Genomic DNA, 5,000 nt, shown 5'->3' on the forward strand with positions numbered 1-5,000 from the left:
CTTAAATTTAAAAAAAATATGAAAATGAATGTAGAGAAGGTGCACAGAATTAATGAAAATGAGTAATGATAAAATAATGGTGAAAAAAGGAATCTGAGGTGTGTTTGGACTCACCCTGGTGGGCACAGGTAAACAGCACAGGTGAGTCACGTACCTGTGGGTTAAGAAAATACCAGGTGAGGGAAATTCATATTAAAGAGAAGAAAAAGAAATTGTGTATTAATGCAGAACTTGAAAAAAATGCAAAAAATGTACAGTATACATTTTTTATTAATTAATTTCAGTACTTTTATTAATATTTCTATAATTTACGATTCTCTGTGTCAAGAAGTAATAAGTAGATACAAAATAAATATAAGTAAATCCCATACAAAGACTGACAGATATAAGAGAGGGAGAAAAAAATAACAATTCATTTTTCATATATTTTGTTATACGTTTAATTTCTTACTTTCAAAAATATCAATGGTAAAACAAAAACGAGGTAGAAAGGTACAAATATATAAATTCTTTAGAGGAAAATTATTAATAAGAATCTATTTAATGTTGTCTCTTATCTTTCTGTAGCTAAGCACTGTTGAATAATTGTTTGCCAGGTGAAGCAATATAAGGAAGGATCAATGCAAACAACTAAGTTCCCCTTACGTACTAAATGTAAATAGAAAACGAAACATTTATCCTTTCACAGCAACGGCCCTTTTACGACTCCACTTTGCTCTGAAAATATAAGGTTAAAAATAAATCAGATAGAAAACTGTACAAATCTATAAATTTCTTACGAAAACAAGAGATAAGAAAACAAGAAAAAAAAAGGAAAAAAGATATAATTTTCTTAGTCCTTCTATAGTTATCCTCTGACAAATTTCTGATCATGTTGAGATATATAACGTCACAAATAAAGATGATAGAAAGAAACAGCAAATTCACAAAGTTCCCACGAAGACGACTACCAGAAAAGAAGGAGGAAAAAGGAGAAGAGAACAAAAGTTTCAGTGTTTCCATAACCACGCTCCTTTACGAGTTCCTATCATGCTCAGAAATATTTAGTAGGGACAGTATAAATATATAAGTTTCACACTAACACTACCAAAAAAAGCAGGACAGTTACCTTGATGTTTCCACAGTTATCCTTCTTTGCGAACTGCTTATGATGTTGAGAAATATGAAAAAAAAAGGTATACAAATATATAAATTTCACACTAAGACTAAAAAAAAAAAAAAAAGAATTGCAGTTGTTTTTTTGGTCTCTTTAGTTATCTTCCTTTACGAATTGCTTATTACGTTAAGAAATATGAAAAACAGGTACAAATATATTAACTTCACACCAAGACTACAAAAAAAGAAAAAAGAAATAATTGCAGTTAATTTTTTGGTCTTTCTTTAGTTATTTTCCTTTACGAATTGCTTATTATGTTAAAAAAAACACATAAATAAATAAATTCCGAGCTAAGACTACAAAAAAATACAATCATCTCAGTCTTCCCATCATCATCATCTTCACAAAGCATAAAGCACAGACAGAACCAACACAACCCCTTACCGCTCTAGGAAATATTAAGTAGAAAAGCACAAATACACACAGTCCCTTATCGCGCCGTGAAATGTGAAGTAGAAAGAGTACAAATATATAAATCCTACCAAAGGCTACAGGATGCGAGGAGAAAACACGACAGGGGGCAAACATACGCCACTTCCATCACGCCCCGCCACCAACCCAAGGCGAGGCGGGCACTTTCACCATAGAGGCAAGGAAAACACGGGGAAATCTGTGTGTGTGTGTGTGTGTGTGTGTGATTATATTTAATGTACAACTATTCTTTTTTCTCTCTCTCTAAGACAACTAAATCATTTCTTTCTTTATCCTTTTCATTTTCCTTCCTTTCGTCTTGATTTTCTCCCTCTTCCCTTCTTTGTTGTGTTCTCTCTCTCTATTTTCCTTCTCTTCTTCTTCTTCTTCCATTGTCATCATCCTTTCACTTTCTTCCTTTTTGTTTCTCCTTTGTTTTCTCTTTTGTATTTCTTCTTTCTATGCTTCGTCACCTCTCTTCTCTTCTTTGCTTCTTACTGTTATTTTCTCTCTCTCTCTCTCTCTCTCTCTCTCTCTCTCTCTCTCTCTCTCTCTCTCTCTCTCTCTCTCTCTCTCTCTCTCTCGTGTGTGTGTGTGTGTGTGTGTGTGTGTGTGTGTGTGTGTGTGTGTGTGTGTGTGTGTGTGTGTGTGTGTGTGTGTGTGTGTGTGTGTGTGTGTGTGTGTTTGTGCTTTCTTCTTCTTTTCTGTATTTCTACATTCATATATCATTATTCTCTATTTGTTTATTAATTTCTCTCTCTCTCTCTCTCTCTCTCTCTCTCTCTCTCTCTCTCTCTCTCTCTCTCTCTCTCTCTCTCTCTCTCTCTCATGTCCTTGTCTCTACTCTTCCTCAGTCATCCATATTTCTTCTTCTTCTTCCTCCTCCTCCTCCTCCTCCATCTCTTCCTCTCTCCTCTCCCTGTCGATACCATCTCCACATTTGCATGAAGTGAAGTGACATAAAGTCGCCCTGGCTCTCTCTCTCTCTCTCTCTCTCTCTCTCTCTCTCTCTCTCTCTCTCTCTCTCTCTCTCTCTCTCTCTCTCTCTCTCCCTTCCTCCCACTGTCTCGCCTCGTCAACATTTTCTCAAAACAAAATAAAAAATAGAGTAAAAGAAGAGAGAGAGAGAGAGAGAGAGAGAGAGAGAGAGAGAGAGAGAGAGAGAGAGAGAGAGAGAGAGAGAGAGAGAGAGAGAGAGAGAATTGTAGCTGTTTAGAAAAAAGTCAGTCTCGTGATAAGAAACAGTATTTGTCTGAGAGAGAGAGAGAGAGAGAGAGAGAGAGAGAGAGAGAGAGAGAGAGAGAGAGAGAGAGAGAGAGAGAGAGAGAGAGAGAGAGAGAGAGCAGGATTACAACATTCAGGTCACACAACTACTCGTTACCAGGTCAAGTGGCAAACCTTCTTGAAATTTATTTATTTATCTGCTTGATATATTTTTCGAAACATTTCAATATACAGCGAAGAATCTCTCTCTCTCTCTCTCTCTCTCTCTCTCTCTCTCTCTCTCTCTCTCTCTCTCTCTCTCTCTCTCTCTCTCTCTCTCTCTCTCTCTCTCACTATCCTTCACTCCTTTCCTCCATCCATCTTCTCCTTTTCCTCACTTCATCTTCTTTCCTTTTCTTCTTTCTTCCTTCTTTCCATTTTTTCCTTCATTCTTCAATTCTTTATTTTTGCTTCTGATATCTTAACCCCTTTCTTCCTTGCTATTTTATTTAGTTTTATATATATTTTTTTTATTATTGTATTTCTTTCTATGTTTATCTGTAGGTCTGTCTGTGTGTATGTCTGTTTCTCTCCCCCTTCCCTCTCTGTCTCTCTCTAACTCTTCCTCTTCCTCTTCCTTCCTCCTCCCTCCCTCTCTCCCTCTCTCCCTCTCCCTCTCACTCACTCATTTACACGCACATAAAACGTTTAATCCACGTAAGCGGCAGAGGAGGTGAGAGGGGAGGGAGAGTGAGAGGAAGAGAGGGAGAGGGAGAAAGAGAGGGAGAAAAAATCTGATATCAGCGTGATAAAGTGGTTTCATTTATCTGGTGTGGCAGTGTGTTGATGGCTGGGACAGAGAGACATTTGGGTGATCTGTCTCTCCCTAGTTCATCTCTCCCTCTCTCCGTCTGTTTCTGTCTCTCTCTCTCTCTATCTCCCCGTCTCTGCATCTCTAGCTCCCTGTCTCTCCCTAGTTTATCTCTCCCTCTCTCCGTCTGTTTCTGTCTCTCACTCTCTCTATCTCTCCGTCTCTGCATCTCTAGTTCACTGTCTTTCCCTGGTTCATCTTTCCGTCTCTCTGTCTATCTCTCTTTTTCTTCACCTCTCTCTCTCTGTTTATCTCTCGTTCTCTATTTTTCTCTTCTTGGTTTATCTTTCCCCCTCTTTGTCTCTCTTCGTCTCTTTCCTTCTATGTCTCTCTCTCTGGTTCATCTTTCTCGGTCTTTTGCTTCCTCACTGATTCGTCCCTCCGTCTCTTTATCTCTCCCTCTCTCCGTGTCTCCCTGGTTATCTCTCCCTCTCTCCGTCTCCCTGGTTATCTCTCCCCCTCTCCGTCTTTCTCCGCCTCTCCGTCTCGTCTGGTCTTTTAACAGTTTAGTCACTTTAGTTTTGTTAGGTTAAAAAAATGAACGAGTGAATGAATGAAAAAATAGTAAGAAGGAATAAATAAATAAATAAGTTGGCTGGTAAGTAGACAAGTTGGTAAATAAGTTACTTGGTTACTTAATGGGTAAGTGAATAAACAAACAGCTTCCTAACCTCATCTAATTAACTAAACTAAAAACCCAATAAACAGGTAATTAATAAGGAACAAATAGTAGTTTTCGTGGTGTTTAATTTAAGATGAGCATTTTATTTATTTTTTTTTATTATTTCTTATTTGCTTATTTTATGTTGTTCTCTTTTTCATTCGATGGTTTGGTTTACTCCTTTGTTGATATTCTTAATTGTCTGTTTGTATGTCTGTCTGTCTATCTGCCAATATGTTTAACTCTCTCTCTCTCTCTCTCTCTCTCTCTCTCTCTCTCTCTCTCTCTCTCTCTCTCATAAACTTCGTTGCATTTCGTCATATTATAAGCGGGAAGGACAGGACCGGAATAGAGAGAGAGAGAGAGAGAGAGAGAGAGAGAGAGAGAGAGAGAGAGAGAGAGAGAGAGAGAGAGAGAGAGAGAGAGAGAGAGAGAGAGAAATGCGTAATACACAAAGTTGTTGTCCTTTCCTCTCCTTCCCTCCTCTCCTTCTCTAAATACCTCCTTCCCTGCATTTCTTCTTCCCTCCTTCCCTTCTTCCTCCATTCCTCCTTCCCTCCATTCCTTCTTTCCTCTCCTTCCCTCCTTCCTTCTCTCCATTCCCCTTTACTTCTCTCCTTCTCTCCTCTCCATTCCTCCTTCTCTTCTCTCTTTCCCTCCATTCCTCCTTTTCTACTTTCCCTCCTCTCCATTTCTCC

At 38.4% G+C, this 5,000-nt stretch overlaps 1 long non-coding RNA gene across 2 annotated transcripts in view; it reads right to left on the reverse strand.

The window, feature by feature from the left end:
• Window positions 1-5,000, reverse strand: part of LOC135094279 (uncharacterized) — a 220,936-nt gene that overhangs the window by 43,084 nt on the left and 172,852 nt on the right. For both annotated transcript variants that reach the window (XR_010263726.1, XR_010263727.1), the window contains one exon: window positions 115-154. This is a non-coding gene — a long non-coding RNA (uncharacterized LOC135094279). The remainder of the gene's footprint in view (window positions 1-114; window positions 155-5,000) is intronic.

This window comes from Scylla paramamosain, chromosome 45, assembly GCF_035594125.1.
Source record: "Scylla paramamosain isolate STU-SP2022 chromosome 45, ASM3559412v1, whole genome shotgun sequence".
Taxonomy (NCBI): domain Eukaryota; kingdom Metazoa; phylum Arthropoda; class Malacostraca; order Decapoda; family Portunidae; genus Scylla; species Scylla paramamosain.